The following is a 24776-nucleotide window of genomic DNA, read 5'->3' on the forward strand; positions in this document are numbered from 1 at the left end:
GAAGGGAAATATTCTGTATGGCAATAAGATGCTCACGGTTTTCCCAGATTTGTCTGTAGAAGTGCTGCGCAGACACAAAATCTTTACTGAAGCTAAAAGGCGCTTCCGTATTAAGCACACTAAATATGCCATGCTTTTCCCTGCCCTCCTCTGGGTGGAGGGCGACGACAGAGTGCACTTTTTTGATGATCCAGAGGTAGCCATCTCCTGGCTTGAGCACAGGGAAACCCACAGCTAATTATGTCTTCTGCTCTTCTTAGTATTCTTCCTAAATCCCCATCTGACTAACTCTTGTAATCTATAGTGTCTGGAACCCTGGCTTTATTATAATTATTATTATTATTATTATACAGGTTTTATATAGCGTCAACAGTTTGCAAGACGCTTAACAAAATAAAGGCAGACACATTACAGTTACATTACAATTTGGTACAAGAGGAATCAGAGGGCCCTGCTCATTAGAGCTTACAATCTAAAAAGGGAGGGTCAATTGATACTAAGGTAATAGCTGTGGGGGATGAGCTGATGAAGGAAGTAAAACAGTGTTAGTTAGAAGCAGGATAGGCTTCTTTAAAGAGAAGGGTTTTCAGGGATCGTTTAAAGATGGATAGATTAGGGGACTGTCAGACAGATTGGGGTAGGGAGTTCCAAAGGATGGGAGAAGCTCTGGAGAAATCCTGGAAGCGAGCATGGGAGGAGGTGACAAGGGAGCTAGAGAGCAGGAGGTCTTGGGAGGACCGAAGAGAGCGGCTTGGTTGGTATTTTGGAACAAGGTTAGTGATGTAGCTGGGGGCAGAGTTGTGGATGGCTTTGTAAACTATTGTTAGTACTTTGAATTTATTTGTTGGGTGAATGGAAGCCAGTGGAGAGATTGGCAGAGAGGGGTGGAGGACACTGAATGGTTGTTAAGGTGGAAGAGTCTGGCAGCAGCATTCATTATGGACTGAAGGGGGATTGTCTATGTAAAGGTAATCCAATAAGGAGGGAGTTGCAGTAGTAAAGGCGAGAGATGACCAGGGAGTGAATTAGAAGCTTGGTGGTGTCATTAGTTAAAAAGGGGAGTATTCTGGAAATGAACAACTGGATGAATGAACTAATGAACATATGTGCCATTGCTTCAGTTTGCGTCTGTGTGCATGTGCCGATGACGTTGGCACATGCAAATACAGGGGATATCTCCTAAACCATTTAAGAGATATCCTGGATAGCTCCAGGTAAACCTTATTATAGGCTTACCTGTAGCGAAAAGTGGTCTGTAAGGGTTTACAACCACTTTAAGCACAAGACCCAGATATGAGCCAGATTGCCGTTAGGGGTTATGGGGCACATGAACCTTGTCAAAATGGTGCTGCTGCCCAAGATCTTGTATGTGCTTTGGCACTCCCCGGTGTACCTGGTGCTTCGGTATTTCAAAGCAATGGAGGTCATACTCAAAACATTAGGAGTAGACACAAACTTCCCTGGAGCAAATTGAAGAACGCCACAGACCTGGGTGGGACAGCTCTAGCTGACCTCAACATGTACTGCATAGCAGCACAATTGTCACAGCTGTTTCATATAGACAAGACTGAGGGCTAGATTTTTGACCTTCTTATGTCCCGGGTGGTCACACTCAACTGGGGATCCCTAAGTGGCTATCACGGGGAGAGCGTGGATCATAGAGCAGGCGGGGGATAGAACATCATTACTTCACCACTACAGACACATATGGGACCTAGCGACAGCCAAGCTTCAGCTACCCCTCTTGCACGAGCATACCTCACTGTGAAACAATGCTGCCCTGCCGGAGTTTTATTTCATCCCAGACTCTGAGCTATGGAGATCCAAGGGAGTATTTTACCTATCCCATCTAACCTCTAAAGGAGAACTGAAGGTGTTTGACAGACTGCGGGCCAAATAAGGTTTATCAACCCGCATGTTTTTCAAATATTTGCAAATTTGATATGCCTTTAGAGCACAATTCCCAACTGGCACCCCTCAATTGGACGTTAACCCCTTTATGGAGGTAATAAGAAGCTCAGACCCCAAAAAATTTATATTTACCTACTATGGCATGCTGCTACTGTCCCCATCTTCTAGGTATGCACTGAAAACTAGATGGAAGGATGGGAATACTGTATTATCAACATATATCTTCCCAACGTCAAACCAATTTCCTTGCTGAGAAAAATCTGGAAGATCCAACCTTTGTGCCAAGGGCACATCATTCTGTGTGGAGACTACAATACAGTACCTAACCAGCACCTGGACACCACCAATCCTTCTTCACACCGCTCCCACAGGGCAACATTGTCACATTTCATAGAAGTGATGGGCCTGTTTGATGTATGGCGCTGCCATCATGCAACAGAAAAATACTGTATGTTCTTCTGTCATGCATATAATACCTATTCTCATATAGACTTATTCTTGACTGACAAGTTTTTACTTCAAAATGTGCTTAAATCATATATTGGTAATATAACCTGGTCAGACCATGCCCCAGTAAGGTTTACAGTGGGGAAGGGAGGTTTAGGGGTAAGAGAAAACCACTGCCACAATGACATTTTGACCATGTCACCAGAACATAAAAACTTTACACAAAATTCTTTGAAATTATTTTTTGAACTTAATGCCTCATGCCTAATGATGCAATTAAGCTCAATGGTGAGTTAGCGAAAGATGCAGCAGCTGAACGACGTCCGGCAAAAAGTCAAACAATTGGAGAAAACACACAAACAAAGACCCGCAAACCATATACTAGAACAATTAAATCGAGCGAGACTTGACCTGAGACCACTACTACTAGCCCAATGCCTTAACCAAACTAAATCCATGAAAGCCAAATTCTACCACCACAGTAATAAAGCTGGTAAGTTACCAGCCCAACAACTGAAAGACAAAGTCATTAAACAAAATGATCTCACCTATTGCCCCCAAAACGGGAGAGAAACAAATGATCTCCCAGGATATGGCAGACACCTTTAGTGTCTATTATGACTCACTAAATAATTTGAGTCAGGATCAGGGCACTCCACAGTCCACTCCCGAATTGATCGAGGCATTCTTAAACTCTGTTTCTCTGCACAGGCTATCTCTTGATAATTTTTCAACCCTCAACCAATCCTTTAACCACATAAAGCGGTTGTATAGTCTTTTTTTTTTAACTTTTACCTACAGGTAAGCCTATAATAAGGCTTACCTGTAGGTAAAATGAATATCTCCTAAACCTGTATGGCGACGTATCGCGGCTTCGGTCACTCACAGCACCGGAGCCACGATACCCGGAAGACAAGCTGAGGCAATATATCAGCTCCCTCTGTGTGGATCGGGCAAGATACCGGTGCCTCGTTCTAAGGTGAGTATTTCATAATGAGCTAGTATGCGCTGTATACTAGCTCATTATGCCTTTGCCCGCTTTAAGGACCAAGCCTCTTTTTGAGATGTGTTGTTTACAAGTTAAAAACTGTTTTTGCTAGAAAATTACTTAGAACCCCCAAACATTATACATTTTTTTCTAACACCCTAGAGAATAAAATGGCAGTTGTTCCAATACTTTCTGTCACACTGTATTTGAGAAGCGGTCTTACATATTGTGAAATATAATGTTACTGTGAGTAAATTGATACCAAACATGTCACGCTTCAAAATTGTGTTTTACCCTTAAAAAAATCTCCATAGGCGACTATGGAAAGATTCTACAGGTTGCATGTTTTAAGTTACAGAGGAGGTCTAGGGCTAGAGTTATTGTTCTCGCTCTACCGATTGCGGTGATAGCTCACATTGATGCTGTACCCTGAGCTAGGTCGAGAAGGCCCAGGCCTAAGGCAGCACTTTGCAGGGGGGCAGCATGGAAAAAGTCCCTGCCAGCTTGTAGGGTGGACTGGGCTGAGAGTCAAATTATTCTAGCACCCCTATAAAGCTGCCACACTGCTTCCGGTATGTGGGTGACAGGCATTCCACAACTGTGGGGGGGGGGGGGTGCTTCTAATTTTAACTGTCCTTTCATTCTGGACCACAAACCTTCCTCACTGTGCTATATGTTTTCTGCTGCACCATTGGAATGGTTATATCTTCTTAGTCCTCTCCATAAAATTATCAGAAATTTGTGCTTAAAGTAGAACTATAGGCAACATTTTTTTTTCCATTTTGGATAGAGTAAGGGAGGGTTATAGCCCCTGTCAGTGTCAGGAAAGGTTCCCTCTGCTGGTAATATCGATCTTTTGGCGTGCAGTACTGAGATCCACCAGCAGGTGTCTTCTGGCAGTTTGGAGCTGTCAGAAGAGCTTTTCCCTGCTGGAATTATGTCATCTTTGGGCCGCAGTACTGGCGTTCACCAACGGAGGGATCCTGGCAGTGTGGAGCAGGTATTACCTTCTGCAATCAGGAGTCACATGACTGATAGCAGCCATAGTATAAATACCCGGCAAGTGCACACACACCTTGCCCTGGTATTGTCCTTGTGCCCTGACCTGCAGCCTGTTTATCTGTTACCTGTTAGCCTGATCCTGAACCTTGATTCCTGCATTCTGCATCCTGCCTCCTGAACCTGTTGTACCTGATCCTGTCTATTCCTGCATCCCTGGAACCTTGTCCTGCAACCTGATCCCTTTCTCCTTGTCCCCCCATCTGCTGACCTCGTGTTTAGGACCCTGGCCTGGCTTGACTACAATTCTGGTACTCCCTTTTGCTACATATGCTGGTTAGTTTGTTTATCATCACTGTTTGGTTGTTTGGTTTGTTCACTCAGTTTGTATTAGTGGTGTGTTCACATTTATATGCTTTAATAAACTTACTTTCACCTATTTATGTCTGGTTCACTCTGTCGCAGTCACACAGTTCTGGTCACATCTAGTTTATGACACCTTGTTCAAGAATCTTGTCCCATTGTTCTAAGGTTATTGGCCCTATATATCTCATAGACATGTGCAAAAGGAAAAAAATTTGTTAAATTCATTTTCGGATTTCGTTTAGTTTTCTACTGAATTAGAAAAATCGGTCGCTTTTGAAAATATTTCAACCAAATTCGAAACTATTTCTACTGGATTCGAAATGATTTCAACATGATTCAAAATTATTTCAACCGCATTTGAAACTATTTCAACCGGATTCGAAAATATTTTGTGACCCGAATTTGGGGCCACGTATCTTGGGGTCACTTAGTGCTAGAAACCCCAAATTTGGAGATGTTGTAGTGCTTGGTCTACTGTGTTTGCATGCCTAATTTGGGTTTTCTAGCTATAAGTGGCCCCAAGATACGTGGCCCCAAATTCAGGTCGCAAAATGTCATTCTCTGCTGCAGAAAAGTACTTGGCATATTGCCCATATCTGGGGTCACTTGGTGGCAGGTGATGTTGCAAGTGGACAATCCACAACTTGGCCACGTGGCACTCGTGACCGGTCACATGGCACTCGTGTCAGGCCATGTGGCACTCGTGGCAGGTGTCGTGGCGGGTGTCGTGGCAAGTGGACAATACACAACTTGTGGCAGGTGACGTGGCAAGTGGACAATACACAACTTGTGGCAGGTGACGTGGCAAGTGAACAAATATAATACACAACTTGTGGCAAGTGGACAATGACATACAGCATATGCCCTTGCCTTGCGATCAACATCCGTGACTTCTTCAATCAGGCATGCTGACAAATTCATTGATAACATAAATATAAATGAAATAAGATGTGTGTGTTTTTTTTTTTTTCACTGGTACACTGCAAGTATGAAAAGTTGATGTGACAGATATATATAAGTAAGTAACTAACCATCTTCCAAAAAAGATTAGAACAGAATAGAAAAAAAATATAATTTAATAGAATAAAATAGAAAGAATATACAACCATCTTCTGAAATTCGAATTTGAAATAGAATAAATTTGAATTTCGAATAGTTTGAATTCAAATTTTTTTAATTAATTAATTTTAAATTTGGATAGAAAAGATTATAATAAAATAGAAAATAGACTAGAAAAACGATAGAACAGAATAGAATATATTATATTTTATTCTGTTCTATTGTTTTTCTAGTCTATTGTTTTATATTCTATTAAAATCTTTTCTATTAAAATCGAAATCATATACTAAATTTGAATTTCGGAAGAAGGTTTTATATATATATTTATTTCCGACATTCGAATTTCGTATAGAATGAATTCGAATTTGAATAGATAAGATTAGAATAGAAATAAAGAATAGACTAGAACAATAGAACGGAATAGAATATAGATACTATCTATTTAATTTTAAATTTTTTTGCAGATTACCATTTGTTTTAATAAGATCTCCTGCAGACTGTTAGCATCTATTTAATTTTTTTGCAAATCTCCTGCAGACTAATAGTATGTATTTCATTTTTTCACCAGATCTCGTGCAGACTATTAGCATCTATTTTGTTTTTGCAGATCTCCTGCAGACTATTAGTATCTATTTTGTTTTCTCACCAGATCTCCTGCAGACTATTAGCATCTATTTCTTTTTTAGCAGATCTCCTGTAGACTATTAACAGCCATTTCACTTATTTTTTTTGCAGATCTCCTGCAGACTGTTAGAATCAATTTCATTTTTCTTTTTTGCAGATTACTATTTATTTCCATCAGATCTCCTGATTCTAACAGTCTGCAGGAGATCTGAAAAAAAAGAAGTGAAATGGCTGTTAATAGTCCACAGGAGATCTGCTAAAAAAAAAAAAAAGAAATAGATGCTAATAGTCTGCAGGAGATCTGGTGAGAAAACTAAATAGATACTAATAGTCAGCAGGAGATCTGCAACAAAATTAAATAGATGCTAATAGTCTGCAGGAGATCTTATGGAAACAAATAGTAATCTGCAAAAGAAATTAAAAATGAATATTCTGTTCTATTGCTTTTCTAGTCTATTCTCTATTTCTCATTTAGTATATAAGGATTTCGACTTTAATAGAAAAGATTTTAATAGAATATAAAAGAATAGACTAGAAAAACAATAGAACAGAATAGAATAAAATATAATATATTCTATTCTGTTCTATTGTTTTTCTAGTCTATTCTCTATTTCTATTCTAATCTTTTCTATTCAAATTCGAATTCATTCTGTACGAAATTCGAATGTTGGAAAGAAATATATATATATATATATATATATATATATATATATATATATATATATTATAAAACCACCATCTTCCGAGATTAGAATTTAGTATATAATGATTTTGATTTTAATAGAAAAGATTTTAATAGAATATGAAAGAATAGACTAGAAAAACAATAGAACAGAACAGAATAAAATATAATATATTCTATTCTGTTCTATAGTGTATCTAGTCCATTTTCTATTTTATTATAATCTTTTCTATCCAAATTAAAAATTAATTAATTAAAAAATTTGAATTCATACTATTCGAAATTCAAATTTATTCTATTTTAAATTTGAATTTCAGAAGATGGTTGTATATTCTTTCTATTTTATTCTATTAAATTATATTTTTTTCTAATGTTTTCTATTTGAATTAGAAATTTTGGAAGATGGTTAGTTACTTACTTATATACATCTGTCACATCAACTTCTCATACTTGCAGTGTACCAGTGCAAAAAAACACACACATCTTATTTCATTTATGTTTATCACATCAATGAAGTTGTCAGCATGGCTGATTGAAGAAGGCATGGATGTCGATCGCAAGGCAAGTACATATGCTGTATGTCATTGTCCACTTGCCATGTCACCTGCCACAAGTTATGTATTGTCCACTTGCCATGACACCTGCCACGAGTGCCACGTGACCTGCCACGAGTGCCACATGACCAAGTTGTGGATTGTCCACTTGCCACGTCACCTGTCACAAGTTGTGGGGTTCCTAGCACCAATTGACCCCGATATATGGACAATATGTCAAGTACTTTTCTGCAGAAGAGAATGACCTTTTTGCGACCCGACTTTGGGGCCACGTATCTCGGGGCCACTTGTAGCTAAAAAAAAACAAATTTGGTATGCAAACACAGTAGAACTAGCACTGCAAAATCACCAAATTTGGGGTTATTTCAACCAAATTTGGAAATATTTCTACCGGATTCTAAATGATTTCAACATGATTCTAAATTATTTCATCCACATTCTAAACTATTTCAACCGGATTCAAAAATATTTTGCGACCCGACTTTAGGGCCATATATCTCGGGGTCACTTGGTGCTAGAAACCCCAAATTTGGAGATGTAGTGCTAGTTCTACTGTGTTTGCATAACAAATTTCGGGTTTCTAGCTACAAGTGGCCACGAGATACGTGGTCCCAAATTCGGGTCACAAAATTTAATTTTTCAAATTTGATTTGAATTTCGTTTGAATTCGTTAGCATTGTAATTCGGTCATTCAGATGCATCTGAATGTCCGAATAATGAAAATTCGTCCGAATTTCGATTCGGAACGAAACAAAATCCACATGTCTAATATCTCACTCACCCCATTCTGCTCTTATAAGGTCCCTTTCCACTCATAATTCTATCCCCCAGACTAGCATATAACTTGGAAATTAAACCTTTCATTGAACCAAGTTTAATTATTTTTTGAAGTAAAGGAGTCTTTACTAGGGATGAGCTAGGTGTTCGAGTCGAACACATGTTCGACTCGAACACCGGATATTCACCCGTTCGGCGAAGCCAGAACTTTGTGGGCCGTTCTCGCCATATTCGTGTGGCGTTCACGGCCCACAATGTACTGCGTCATTGCAGTGCATTGCTGGCTGATGATTGGCCAAGCATGCACTGTGACCCGCATGCTTGGCCAATCACAGTGCCGGCAGCGAGGAGAGCCATAATTGGCCACAGGCAGGATGCAGCGTGGGATTTAGCATGGATCAGTGAAACATCAGGATTTCAATGAAATTCCGTGACAGTCCAGCCTATTGTGGAACAGTTGGACGGTAAGGGGTAAAAGAAAGATTAGCGTTGTTCCTGGCTCGGGGTGTCAGGCTGGAAAGAGAAGGCAGAAGCCACTATCTACACATGCAGATGGGCCGGCAATGTTATAGGTATCTAGAGAGACAGCCCACTATAAAGCATCATTGGTTTCTAGGGCAATGCCATCATAATTGGGGACTTCAACTATCCAGATTAGGGATGAGCTGAACACCCCCCTGTTCGGTTCGCACCAGAACCTGCGAACAGACTTAAACTTCGTGTGAACTTTAGAACCCTATTAAAGTCTATGGGACTCGAACGTTCACAATCTAAAGTGCTCATTTTAAAGGGTAATATGCAAGTTACTGTCCTAAAAAGTGTTTGGGGACCCGGGTCCTGCCCCAGGGGACATGGATCAATGCAAAAAAAAGTTTTAAAAACGGCCGTTTTTTCAGGAGCAGTGATTTTAATAATGATTAAAGTGAAACAATAAAAGTGTAATATTCCTTTAAATTTCGTAGCTGGGGGGTATCTATAGTATGCCTGTGAAGGGGCGCATGTTTCTGGTGCTTAGAACTGTCCCTGCACAAAGTGTCATTTGTGCAGGAAAAAAAGTCTTTTAAAATCACTTGCGGCTATTGTCGGGTCCCGTAATACAGAGAACACTCAATGAGTGTTCTCTGTATTAGCCGACAATTCATTCATTCATTGATAAAAAAAAAAAGCGTGGGGGTTCCCCTAAATTCAATTACCAGGCCCTTCAGGTCTGACATGGATATTAAGGGGAACCCCGTGTCAAATAAAAAAAAAAATTGACGTGGGGGTCCCCCTAAATATCCATAACCAGACCCTTCAGGTCTGATATGGATATTAAGGGGAACCCCGCATCAAATTAAAAAAAATTGACGTGGGGGGTCGCCCTAAAAATCCATATCAGACCCTTTATCCGAGCACGCAATCTGGCAGGCCGCAGGAAAAGAGGGGGGGACGAGAGAGCGGCCCCCCTCCCTCCTGAACCGTACCAGGCCACATACCCTCAACATTGGGAGGATGCTTTGGGGGTCTGTGACCCCTCAAAGCACCTTGTCCCCATGTTGATGAGGACAAGGACCTCATCCTCACAACCCTGGCCGTTGGTTGTGAGGGTCTGCGGGCGGGGGGCTTATCAGAATCTGGAAGCCCCCTTTAACAAGGGGACCCCAGATCCCGCCCCCCCCTGTTTGAAATGGTAAGGGGGTACAAAAGTACCCCTACCATTTCACAAAGAAAGTGTCAAAATGGTTAAATAAGACAAACACACTTTTGAAAAATTCCTTTATTAAAAATAAAAAAAATAAAAAAAAGATTCCAGCGGTGCTAATCCACTCTTGCTATCCAGCGACGGGTCTCCGGGGTCCAGCGATGGATGATCATATCCAGCGACGGGGGATCTCTCAGTCCAGCGCTGTCCATACATCCTTCTTCTGTCTCCACTCCGGAGACACTGCAGAGAGCCCAGCGCTGACGTTTCTTATATTAGGAGGGCGGGGCCACCCGTCACCTGACCCCGCCCCTCTGACGCTGGAGAGGGAAGCCAGGGGTTCCCCAGTGACGTGTGAGTGACCCCGCCCCCTCTGATGTAACGCAGGTTTCCGTTACATCAGAGGGGGCGGGGTCACCCACACGTCACTGGGGAACCCCTGGCTTCCCTCTCCAGCGTCAGAGGGGCGGGGTCAGGTGACGGGTGGCCCCGCCCTCCTAATATAAGAAACGTCAGCGCTGGGCTCTCTGCAGTGTCTCCGGAGTGGAGACAGAAGAAGGATGTATGGACAGCGCTGGACTGAGAGATCCCCCGTCGCTGGATATGATCATCCATCGCTGGACCCCGGAGACCCGTCGCTGGATAGCAAGAGTGGATTAGCACCGCTGGAATCTTTTTTTTATTTTTAATAAAGGAATTTTTCAAAAGTGTGTTTGTCTTATTTAACCATTTTGACACTTTCTTTGTGAAATGGTAGGGGTACTTTTGTACCCCCTAACCATTTCAAACAGGGGGGGGCGGGATCTGGGGGTCCCCTTGTTAAAGGGGGCTTCCAGATTCTGATAAGCCCCCCGCCCGCAGACCCTCACAACCAACGGCCAGGGTTGTGAGGATGAGGTCCTTGTCCTCATCAACATGGGGACAAGGTGCTTTGAGGGGTCACAGACCCCCAAAGCATCCTCCCAATGTTGAGGGTATGTGGCCTGGTATGGTTCAGGAGGGAGGGGGGGCCGCTCTCTCGTCCCCCCTCTTTTCCTGCGGCCTGCCAGATTGCGTGCTCGGATAAAGGGTCTGATATGGATTTTTAGGGCGACCCCCCACGTCAATTTTTTTTTAATTTGATGCGGGGTTCCCCTTAATATCCATATCAGACCTGAAGGGTCTGGTTATGGATATTTAGGGGGACCCCCACGTCAATTTTTTTTTTTAATTTGACACGGGGTTCCCCTTAATATCCATGTCAGACCTGAAGGGCCTGGTAATTGAATTTAGGGGAACCCCCACGCTTTTTTTTTTTATCAATGAATGAATGAATTGTCGGCTAATACAGAGAACACTCATTGAGTGTTCTCTGTATTACGGGACCCGACAATAGCCGCAAGTGATTTTAAAAGACTTTTTTTCCTGCACAAATGACACTTTGTGCAGGGACAGTTCTAAGCACCAGAAACATGCGCCCCTTCACAGGCATACTATAGATACCCCCCAGCTACGAAATTTAAAGGAATATTACACTTTTATTGTTTCACTTTAATCATTATTAAAATCACTGCTCCTGAAAAAACGGACGTTTTTAAAACTTTTTTTTGCATTGATCCATGTCCCCTGGGGCAGGACCCGGGTCCCCAAACACTTTTTAGGACAGTAACCTGCATATTACCCTTTAAAATTAGCACTTTCGATTTCTCCCATAGACTTGTATAGGGTGTTCCGGCTTTTCGAATTTGCTGCGAACAGCCCAAATTGTTCACTGTTCGCTGAACAGGCGAACAGGCAATGTTCGAGTAGAACATGAGTTCGACTCGAACTCGAAGCTCATCCCTAATCCAGATATTGACTGGGCAGAAAAGACAGCTCACTCATTAAAGGCCCATAATTTCCTAAATGTCTTACATGACAACTTCATGTCACATCCCAACTAGAGAGAATGCATTGCTCAATCTATTAATTACAAACGACTCAGATCTGATTGCAGATTTGAAAATACGGGACAAATTGGGATCTAGCGATTACATTCAGCATAAATCATAGGAAAAGGAGCAACGAGGATAGTACAAGAACACTAAATAACAAACAAGCCAACTTTGCTAAACTTCACTCAATACTACAAGACATTAAATGGGACCAAACCCTAGAAACATGGAACACAGAAGAAAAGTGAGAGTGCTTTAGGAACATATTAAATAAAAGGTATTTCCCAGTGCATTCCAATGGGCAATAAATATAGAAGATCAAATGTTAACTAGGGTGGCTAAACAGTAATGTAAAAAGTCATACTAAAGAGAAATAAGTGGCCCTTAAAAAGTATAAAACGGAGGGGTCATTGTCAGAATTCCAAAACTACAAGGAATGCAATAAGGACAGATCTGAGACTTGTCACTTTTTTGGGGCTATCAGCGATCAGTGTTATAAAAACGCACTGATTACTGTGTAAATGCCACTGGCAGGGAAGGGGTTAACACTTGGGAGTGATCAAGGGGTTAAAGGTGTTCTAACTGTGTGGGGATGGGAGTGACTAGGAGAGAAACCATGTTTTTTTCCTACTTATTAGAAAGAAACAATATGGCTCCTCTTCTGACAGCACAGGGATTTGTGTGTTTACACACACTCAACCCCAAGCGATTGCGTGTGGCCGGCGGCGATTGTGCCCACCGGCCACGCGATTTGGGTCCCCCATCGAGCAGAGTGCCCTCTGGTGGCTGAAAATGGGTAGGACATACCCATAAGGGATCTTGCCCAGGAGAGCCATTGTGCCACAGTATATCTGCATGACATCTACCATCATCTGCCATCTGCGTTGCAATTGCACGGTCATTCTACATTGTACCCTAATAAAATGCATAGAATTTTTTTCATGAAAATCAAGCTTTCTTTTGGTGGCATTTGATCAGCACTGGGTTTATTATTTTTATTATATAAATTATTTTTTTTTTAATTTTTTTATGTTTTTATTGGATATGTTTCCTAACAGATAAATATTTTTTTTTTAGAAAACATATTTTAGACTTTCTATTATAAAGCATATCCAATAAAAAAATAACACAAAATCAAATTCCTTCAAAAATGTAGGCCAAATTGTATTTTGCTATTTGTCTTTGGTAAAAAAATAAAAAAATAATAATAAGTTAGTTAATTGGGCAAAAATGATAGCGTCTACAAACTGGTATATATATACGGGAATTTACACAGCTATAGCCACTTTACTTTAATGGCGGTGATGAGAGACTTATAGTGGGACTGTGATAGGGTGGCAGGCAATCTGGTGCTAAAAGACACTGGCTGAGAGGGTCACTAACTGACACTGACATCACTAGAAACACTAATACAGTGATCAGTGATAATACTATACGCTGACACTGTACTAATGATGCTGGATGGGAAGGGGTTAACATCTAGGAGTAATCATGGGGTTAACTGTGTCCCTAACAATGTGTAATGTGTGTTGCTTTTACTTTCTGATCTGGCTGTTTTTTTCCCTACTTTTCAGAGAGAAGAAACAGCCAGATTGCTGTTCCCTGTACACAGAGTTCTGTTTTTTTTGGCTTCTTCCCCCGCTTTTTCTTCTTCTTCTTCCTCTGCCACCTCTCCCACCACCAACCCACTGAAGATCCAAAAAAATGACCCTCCTCTGATGCTGTGGCCCGCTGATCTGTCCGCTTCCATGGCGTACATATCATATATAACTATAGGATGGCATACTCTGGAGACCCTGCCCCCTTGTGATATCCCAAACACATCATGCCCCGGGTGGTGAAGTCACAAGGGGTGGGGTCTCTGAATGACGCCATCCGCCGCCCCATTGCATGATCGGAAGAGGATAATTTTTTAAGCTTTAGCGGATCGGCGTCCGAAGCGGAGACAGAGGAAGAAGAAGAAGACCAGAGGAAGAAGAAGCAGGGGAAGGAGAAGCAGGAGGAAGACCAGAGGAAGAAGCGGGGGGAAAAGAGGACCTTTTTAATAAAGGACTTGTCCAAAATTGGCTATTGTCTTTTGTCACATTACACAACTTTTTTGGTGAATGGGTAGGGGTACGATATACCCCATACTCATTCACAAAGGGGGGCGGGATCTGAAGCCCCCTTCTTAGAGGGGGCTTCCAGATTCTGATAAGCCCCCCACCCCCAGACCTCCACAACCAATGGCCAGGGTTGTCGGGAAGAGGCTCTTGTCCCCATCAACATGGGGACAAGGTACTTTTGGGGGGACTCCAAAGCACCCTCCCCATGTTGAGGACATGTGGCCTGGTACAGTTCAGGAGGGGGGGTGCCCTAAGGGCCTGGTATGGACTGGGGGAGGGGACCACATGCCATTTTTTTAATTTTTTTATCTATATTGCCGGGAGCCAGCAATACATTACAGCCACGAGCAAGTTTAACCACTTAAGGATGGAGCCTCTTCAGAGATTTGGTGTTTACAAGTTTTACAGGATTTTTTGCTAGAAAATTACTTAGAACCCCCAAACATTATATATTTTTTTCTAACACCCTAGAGAATTAAATGGCGGTTGTTGCAATACTTTCTGTCACACCGTATTTGCACAGCAGTCTTCCAAGCGCACTTTTTTGGGAAAAAATACACTTTTTGAATTAAAAAATAAGACAACAGTAAAGTTAGCCCAATTCTTTTATATTGTGAAAGATAATGTTACGCTGAGTAAATTGATACCCAACATGTCACACTTCAAAATTGCGCCTGCTCGTGGAATGGCGATAAACTTTTACCCTTAAAAATCTCCATAGGCGAGGTTGCATGTTTTGAGTTACAGAGGAGGTCTAGGGCTAGAATTATTGCTCTTGTTTCATATGCGGGCGCTGCACATGTATGCGTTCGCTTCTGCACTCAAGCTTTTTTTTACACTGTTCTTTAAAAAAAAAAAATTGTGTTACTTTTATTCCTATTACAAGGAATGTAAACATCCCTTGTAATAGAAAAAAAGCACAACAGAATATGAGATCTGGGGTCAAAAAGACCTCAGATCTCATATTTACACTAAAATGCAATAAACAATAAAATAAAAATTAAATGTAATTTGAAAAAAAAAGGCTCTTTAAGAGCACTGGGCAGAAGTGATGTTTTGAGGTCGCTTCCGCCCTGCAATGATATAGAGACGGGTGAGGGCCATCTTCCCCTCACTCATCTCCATACCAAGCCAGCAAGAGGACGCAATGGCCTCCGCTGCTACCGACAGCTCTAGTAAGCAGCGGAGGGCACCGGAGGGCAGATGGAGGGGGCTCCTCTCCCGTCACCGATAAAAATGATCTTGCAGCGAATCCGCCACAGAGACCACTTTTATCTGAAAGCGGAGCGCCCCCTGAAGAAGAGGATACCGGGGTTATGGTAGATAGCTGCTACCATAACAACGGTATTCCTCTTCATAGTACCGATGTAAAATGACGGCGGGTGGTCCGGAAGTGGTTCAATTACATTTTTCTCTTTAGAAATGTCATTGTTGCTATGGCATGTTCTAGACATTGCACAGATGCGCCACTTTACAGGCTGACTAAGGGGACCCCCCAGGCACGATATTTAAAGTGGAAGTAAACTCCCCTATAGTTTTCAGCCAAGGAAGCTGCCATCTTTGCCTCTGTTTATTCTTCAACTGCTATGGTGCTGCACATGTGATTCGTTATGACACCAGCCATTGGATGGTTTGATAGTTTGGCTGAGAGCACAGCCAATGTGCAGTTAGCATTCCCGGCATGCCTTTTTTTTAACTGTTTAAATTGATGGGTTTACTTCCACTTTAAAGGAATATTTCATTTTTATTGTTTTACTTTAAGCATTATTAAAATCACTGCTCCTGAAAAAACATTTGTTCTAAAAACTTTTTTTGCATTGATACAAGTCCCCCAGGGCAGTACCCAGGTCCCCATACACTTTTTATGGCAAATAACTTGCATACAAGCCTTCAATGGGGATTTTGCAGGTTCAAGCCCCATTGACTTCAGCTATTCCTGCTTATGCCGATTTGACAGGCATGTTCGCGGGCAATATCGCAATTTACCGTTTGCATGCCCGCCCAGTTCAAGTCTTAATTGGCTAAATTGGGCGCTATTTTTATGTACCGTGGGATCATATATGCACTGTCACTATACTAATGACATTGGCTGGGAAGATGTTAACATCTAGGGCAATCAAAGCGTTAACTGTGTGCCTAGGAAGTGTTAATGTGGTGTACAGTGTGGTGATTTTTCTAATGGATCTTGTTGTTTTTTTCCTTGTTTAGCAGGAATGAAAAAGCAACAAGATCACCTATCACAATACAGAGCTCTGTGATGTTCATCAGGCACATTCCGTTCTGCTGTATGGGCATTTAGGCAGCAAAAAACAAAGCAATTATCCCTTAAAGAAGGAATGTATCATATTCTGAAACATGCCTATAGGGTAATTGCCTGTGGTTTGGCCTCCTACCACGAGACCAACTGTATGCTTCACTTTTTAGCTCTGTATAATATATTGTATATATGGCTACTTGTTAGTTTTTTTAAATCAAATCATCTTTTTATTAATTTTATATACAGACAACAAGAAAAATAATGCACAACAAAAAACGACAAATGACATACATCCCCAGCCCCTATTAAGAGGGGAGGAAAACAAAAAAGACGAAAAAAAAAAAAAAAAAAAACACTTTTGGCCCCCATGCTCCCGCTCCTCCTACCCCCCCCCCCCCCCCACTACTCATACATTGATCCTCTCCTCTCTTGTCATACCTCCAAGATATCAAACCACCTTCTCCATATTTTTTCAAATTTTCCTAAACAGTCTCTATGTAAGAAAGTATACTTTTCCTTAATTAAAGTTTGACTTAATTGGAATAGACTTCTATTTATTGAGACAATATATTCCCTCGGAATTCTTGATTCATCCAGTATACCTAGAAGGCATCCCCCAGGCTCCATAGGCATCCCACTCTCAAATACCTTATTGATCATAGATACCACCCCAGACAAATAGCGATGGAGTTTGGGACATCTCCATAGCAAGTGTATTAAATTGGCTGCTCTCCCTTTACATCTAGGATATTGGTCTGTATCTCTGCATTTCCATCTGAATAATTTCTCTGGTGTATAATGTGCCCTGTGTAAGATGAATAGTTGTGTTAAATTTTGTGTTGGAGATAAAGAGGCCTGAGGTATTGCCAATAGTGCCCGTGCCCACTGTTCATCTGAAATTGGCCCTATATCGCCCGACCAGGCTAATCTTGATGGTATATCCACGGTGCCTTTAAATTTATCAAATAATATATCATACAATTGTGATATCAATCCCTTTTTCCTATCTTATCCAACAAGGCTATTACCACTGACTTATTAAACTTCAATTCATGCGATTGACCCTATATTTTTAATGCATGCCTGAGCTGTAGAAATTGAAAAAATCTTTGATTTGGAATATTATATTCTTGACTTAGTTCACTAAAGGTTTTCATCACATCTTCCTGAAATAGCTGTTCTATATACTTTAGTCCCTTCTGCCTCCAAATCTCAAACCCTTCTATTTTCATCAATTCCTCATAGCTGCTATTATTCCAGATTTGAGTATATGACGTATATCCATTTATCTCAGGAATTTTCCTAATTTCTTGCCATACCTTGTGAAACAATTTACCCGTAGGGAATCCTTTATCGCACAGTTGATTTCTAGACTCCAATAAAGAAACCAATGGATATACTTCATAAACTATTAGTAGCAGACTCTGTATAGGGTCAGAGTCCATCCACTAAAGCAGTCTTTATTGTAAGGAGATTCCATAATACATTGCATTATTGATTGTTGATTCTGATTATTGCTTTTACCCTGAAGATATATTGCTTATATCAATACGATACAAATCAATACAAGATTGCTTATCTGCTTAAGTGATTTAAAGAAACTTTACTTGATACAATTTAGAAAATCTATCTCATGACAGTATTGCTTAATACTGAATTATCTCATGGTCATGTCTATCTATTTCTATCTATTTCTGTTAAAATGTCTTCATTTCAGGAAGCATCTGTTTGTGGTTTTCCTCTCAGTACACTGTTACTGGGTATGAAAGGGCTAGATTTGGTTTTTAGGAAGTTGTGGCCGGTCAGCAGACGGTGACAGAGAGTAAGGAATTATTGAACTGGAATAAGCTTTGAAATACAGAGGTTAAGGTTAAGGTCACAAGACATTACAGAATAATGAGCTAATGAACAATGTGAGCTAATGTGTATAATGTGAGCTAATGTGTATAATTTTGATTGGTCCCCAAAATTGGGGCAGAGTCTTGTAAAAATAGTATAAAACGGCAAAACCAGAATTAAAGATTGTAACCATTTCAGCATACCAATCGTGTCTGTATGAGTTATGAGTTACCCGCCGGCGAGGACCTCCACTGAGCCATCTCTAAGAGCCTAGGCCATAAGGAGAAGACGGGCGACCTAACAGTTTTGGTACCAGGAGAGTGGGGTCTTGCGTTTGTTTGAACAGGTAAGACACATTCTGCTCCTTTTTACCTATTTTTGGTGAACTGGTGTTGGTGCTTGCCTTGTTCAAATAACCTTGTATATCCACCCACTTACATAACTGTGCCTTCGCAACGGGCTAGGCTGGCCCCTTGGAAGGTTAGAGGGGCTCGCAGGTATTTTGGGTTTTTTGAGTAGTCTGACTAGGCTGGTCTGACTGTATTGAGCAGGTATATATATAAGTGTGTTTAAAACTCGGGAAGTATAGGATACGCCCGCAGTATAAGGAGTGGCTGAGTGGACGCCCAATCTTTTTGGGGGAAATATAGTGCACTTATAATAACATGTTGATATAATGTAAATTTGTTTGGCCATTGTATATATATATATAAGATTTTTTTGCTTGTTTTTCTTTTAGGTACCACCGTAAGTATTTAGGGTGTATAGAGAATTAGAGATAAGTGTATGGTATATATATGTATGACAACTGAATGTAAAGTATTGTATTGATTTGAAGGGTTTTATTAAGGCATTACACATATATGCACTAAATGAACAACATAAATCAGGAACCCGATTGTAGTGAGATAGCGCCCGCCTGCCCACGTTGCACCTTTGGTTTACTGTTCCTTAGTGTTGACAGGACGTGGATCCTGCTAACTACTAGACCAACTGGGTTCTCATACCGACTTGGTGCAAGGGGAGTATATCCTACCACGAGGAGGGGTTTCCTATACCGAGTACTGAGGGTTAACCTTCATAGCTATATCAGCCCCACAGCAATAACAGACGAGGGGACATATTCACAAGTCAGGGAACAGATTATAGCACAAACAGGTTGCTTTCATCTCTGTCCCTGTACTAGACACACCCTACCAAGGTTATTGGATGGGGAATTCTGCAGCAACCCAGACCACGGCCAACCCATCCCCCTATGAGTATGTTAAAAACACACTACCGGGGCCACAGGTAGAACCTTTTTGGACACAGGTCAGAGAACGGTGCCAACAGCTGGGAATACATGACCCAGGACCACTAGGTCCCTGTTCAGAGGATGAATGGAAAGAGGTGAGCAAGGTGTGTCAGGTGCACAAGCACTCTTATCCACCTGGGAAATGGGAAGACACCCAGTACATGAAAGATTGTTACAAAACATGGAATAAATGCTTAGCCAAGTACAAAACAAAGTATGTAACTAAAGTCCCCACAGTAAAGCCTGTAAACTCACCCGCCCTATCTCAGCAACCTGAGGCACCACCACCCCCCCCTTATGTGATGGTTAAACAGGAAGATGGAACATTGGGTCCATGTCTTCAGCTGTATCCATCTTTAGACCCAGCAGTGTTGGCCACCATAGTGTATGGGGCAGCTGATCAGGCACAAGTTACACGATGGGAAAACGAAAGTAGAAGCAGGAAAGAGGAAGTCCGGGCAGAAGGTATACAAAGTAGGGAAGAAGAGAGGATTAGAAAAATGGAAAGGGAATTAGAAGAGAGGTTAAAAGAGCTTAGAGAAAGAAAGGAGGAAATAGAGCAGAAAATGTCTAGGAGGGAGGAAGAGCTAGAAGAGTACAAAAGAGAGCTGGATAAGAGGGAAGGTGAGATGAGAGAATATTCTGCGATAACTAAGGGAGAAAGGGATGGAAAGACCCTGAAAGAGGGGGAAGAGGAAGGAGTCGGGAAGTTGAGCCCCAGGGAAAAGGAATGGGAGGAGAAACAGAAAGAATTTAATAAGAGACAGCAGGAAGAGGAAGAAAGAATACAGAGGAAAAGGGAAGATTTAGAGGCATACGAAAGGATACTAGATCACGAGAAACATCAGGGGTATTTGAGCAGAAGGGTGGCATTTTTCCCTCCCTGACACCAACCCAGACTCCGCCCACCCACATAATGACAATGCAACCTTATCCACCAATGCAATCTTATCCCCCAGATCAGGCTTACCCACCAGACAAGGGATGCTTTAACTGTGGGGAACTGGGACACTGGAAGTCCCAATGTCCCTACAGAATTGGAACAAACGCTCAGAGAGGAAGAGGTAGGAATCTAAACACCACCCCACATCGCCTTCAGGATATCAGGTATCCTCACCCACCACAACCCCAATACCAGCCTCAGCCTCATAGACCACCCCCACGCATCCCGATGCAGTGGCCATCCGCTCGGCGGACCCCACAATAGGGATGCCAAGAGAATGTCCCGTCCCTCAGCCTTGTGTGTTATAATCCATCGTGGAAAAGTCTTCCGCAGGTACTATTGCGGGTAGACAATCACCTGATATGTCTATTATTAGATTCAGGGGCTACATTCAGTAGTTTGAATGATGCCATATATGACACACCGCACTGTACTGAGGGAAACTCTATTGGTATAAATGGGACATCAATTACCCACCCCATCACTCCACCATTGCCCGTGGCTACTCCAGAAGGGCAGGAACTATGTACCCAGAGTTTTGCTGTCCTTGTGGATTGTCCAGTATCTTTAATGGGGAGGGACCTACTCTCAAAACTGAATATCACCATTAAATTTGACAGAGGGGGCTCCCTCACTGCCAGCTCACCATTTTGCGATTTACATGCTCCAAAGAGACACACTTACAGGGGACTCTTTGCATCATTACCACCCACTCTAGAAACACATGCCATATGGGCAGAAAACAAAGGGAGTGTGGGTTTTATTAACTGTACACCTTACACACCACAAATGCGACCAGACGCCAAAGTACAATATCATAAGCAATACCCCCTGCCACTCGAAAAAATTGAAGGCATCACACCATTAATCGATGATTACATAGCAAAAGGGATTCTGAAACACATTATAAGCCCCTGGAATACACCAATCTACCCTGTGAAAAAGGCAAATGGGGAGTGGAGGCTTGTACAGGACCTAAGGGCCGTCAACAAGCAGGCTATACCTCTGCCACCTTTGGTGGCAGATATTTCTTTCATCTTTTTGAAAATACCTGCTGATTCCCTTTGCTACACAGTAGTGGACCTGGCAAATGCATTTTTTAGCATCCCGATCGATGAAGGGGTATTGCCCATGTTCTCATTTTCATGGGGGAAAAAGCAGTTGACCTGGTCAAGATTACCGCAGGGGTATGTGGACAGTCCGGCAGCCTTCTCCATGGTCCTTAATGAGACAGTTAAGTCATGGACTGCTGAGCGCGGGTCGGTACTAATACAGTATGTGGACGACTTGCTCCTGTGCAGTCGATCTGCTGAAGATTGTGCGGTCGATTCCACATCTCTGTTACATCACCTGGCCAGGTCTGGCCACCTAGCATCGCGGAAGAAGATACAATGGTGTCAAAGTCAGGTAGAATACCTGGGATGCATTTTGAAGGAGGGAACCAGGCTAGTATCCCCCAAACGTGCCGCAGCCCTGCAGGCTCTCAGTCCTCCGAGAGACAAAGCAACCTTGCTGTCATTCTTGGGCGCAATCGTATATTGCCGCCAATGGATCCCAGATTGTTCATATTATGATGGCATTCTGAGGGAGGCTACCTTGTCCACCGCCCCAAAGACAGTAGATTGGACAACAGAAAGGCTCCATGCTTTTCAGGCCTTGTTAAAAAGTCTGACTCAGGCCCCCGCCCTGGGATTGGTAGAATATGGCAAACCTTTTCAATTATACTGTGTGGTGTCGAGAAATTCTTTTGCTGCGGTTTTGACACAGCAACATGGAACCGGGTACCGACCAGTCTCCTATCTCTCAAAAAAGTTGCCTACCCAAGTACAAGGGATGCCATCTTGTTTACAAAACCTTGCTGCTTGTGCAATGGCAGTTCAAGAAGCTAACAAATCAGTATTAGGCCATGAGCTGACTCTCTACACTACTCATTCAGTGACTCACCTCCTGCAAAACATGAACACGCAGCATATGACAGCACAAAGGCTTAGTGGGTATGAGATCACACTTCTGAATACTGATAACCTCACCCTCAAACACGCACCACCAAGTAATCCCGCTGTCCGCCTTTTGCATTCTTTGCTCAGACTGCCACGAGACCCTGATCAGAAACACAATTGTGTTGAACAGGTTGCAGCAATAACCAGCCCTCGCCCAGATCTCACTGATATTCCCCTGCCAGGAGTACAGGACGTCTTCATAGACGGCAGCTGCTCCCGCCCCTCTGATGCAACATTCCTGACAGGGTACGCCATTGTCCAACTCCCTGATGTGGTGTTGGAAGCAAAAGCTTTACCACCCTCCTCGGCACAGGTAGCAGAATTGGAGGCGCTCACAAGAGCTTGCATACTTTTCTCAGATCAGGAGGTAAACATCTACACAGATAGTAGATACGCTTTTGGGGTCACGCATGACTATGGCGTAATATGGGCAAATAGAGGATTTAAAACTGCTGACAACAAGCCAATTGCTAACTCTACGCAAATTAAAGCACTCTTGCAAGCGATTCTTCTCCCAAAGCGGATAGCGGTCATCAAGGTAAAGGCACATTCATCAAATAACAGCAGAATTTCCAAAGGAAACGCGCTGGCAGACAGAGAAGCAAAAAAGGCCGCTGCCCTATACATTGGTCAGCCAGCCCCCACAACAATGTTCTTCAAAGAACATTTTACATCACCCAACTTTAAAACCATTGTGGCACAAATACAGGGATTAGCTACAAAGGAGGATGTTTCTTTTTGGGTCAAGGATGGCTTGACCAAGGACCAAGAAGGTCTTTGGTCAAAAGAGGGGAAGATATTGGGCATACCAGAAGCAAGCAGTGTTCTCATACTTTCCTATCTCCATGGTCCAGGACATATAGGTACCACCGCCCTTTGAGATTTTGATGGGAGTTCCTGCAAACATAGAGCTGCCCCTCTTAGATCAAAACACTGACATTAACATCTATTCCCAACAGGAAATGTACGTGAAAAATCTGGTAAGTATGCTACAGGAAATGAACGAACATGTCTCTGTCACTTTTTCTCCTCTTTCCACAGAGCCGACACACCCCTTCATCCCAGGAGATCAAGTGCTAGTCAAGCAACTGGCCCACAAAAAGAGGATCGGACCAATCTACTCTGGACCTTGGAAGATAGAGAAGGTTTCCAGAACTGCTGTACTGACCGATCTAGGAAACACCTGGATCCACGCCAGCCGGCTAAAGAAGTGTCCACAGCAACCCCAGACCCCGGACCCGCCTCCAGCACCCCAGGACTCCTCTGACCAGGAACAGCAACCAGATTTGAAGGACGTTCAAGAAGGCATAAAGCAAATCTCTCTGAACAACGAGACAAATCCCTCACCCACAGGAAGAAACGAGTAGCAGAACTTTGTACACAATACCTGACAAAAATGATTTCCACTTTTGTGTCAGGAAAAACATTATGCTTCTGGACATGTCTGATTCTGATAGTATTCATACCTGTTTGGTTAATAGCAAGTTGTGTGTACCATCCAGAAGATTCAGGGCTACTAGAAGGCATATGTGGGAAAGCACAGACAGCCAATGCACCACCTAGTTTAAAATATAAAAGAAGTATACACCCCACTGAACCCCCTTCAGGTTTCACCGACAGGATGTTGTTGTTAAAGTTTAAGTACAGTTATGCACAAAAGTCTGGTTTTGAGAAATGTTGGATATGCAGCAAACTCCACCCTAGTACAGCCAGAATCCCATTAATGGCCATTCCCTTAAACATCACTCCTTTCCTGAATGGAACACCCCCTATTGTTCTTGTATGCATGCTTCATGTTACTCAAATGCCTCTGCAGGAAGGGTAGCGAAGCACGTTCCGAAACCATGAAGCTGACTTCCATTTCCAGAGATCCCACTGTATGGTACGAGAGTCAGGAACATGAGGCCGGAGGATATGAATCCATGAGGCCTAACGAAAAGGGTAGAGAATGACCATTTCGATAATATCGAATGGTCAAAGGGAGGATTGTAAGGAGATTCCATAATACATTGCATTATTGATTGTTGATTCTGATTATTGCTTTTACCCTGAAGATATATTGCTTATATCAATACGATACAAATCAATACAAGATTGCTTATCTGCTTAAGTGATTTAAAGAAACTTTACTTGATACAATTTAGAAAATCTATCTCATGACAGTATTGCTTAATACTGAATTATCTCATGGTCATGTCTATCTATTTCTATCTATTTCTGTTAAAATGTCTTCATTTCAGGAAGCATCTGTTTGTGGTTTTCCTCTCAGTACACTGTTACTGGGTATGAAAGGGCTAGATTTGGTTTTTAGGAAGTTGTGGCCGGTCAGCAGACGGT

General features: G+C 42.2%; 1 protein-coding gene across 3 annotated transcripts in view; it reads left to right on the forward strand.

Moving 5' to 3' along the window:
- The window catches only part of LOC143955255 (brevinin-2HS2A-like), a 278539-nt gene that overhangs the window by 201911 nt on the left and 51852 nt on the right, over positions 1-24776 (forward strand). The gene's annotated exons all lie outside the window — the stretch shown is intronic.

The sequence above is a fragment of the Lithobates pipiens genome, unplaced genomic scaffold, assembly GCF_037356315.1.
Source record: "Lithobates pipiens isolate NorthernLeopardFrog02 unplaced genomic scaffold, aLitPip1_a1.2 Scaffold_35, whole genome shotgun sequence".
Lineage (NCBI taxonomy): Eukaryota > Metazoa > Chordata > Amphibia > Anura > Ranidae > Lithobates > Lithobates pipiens.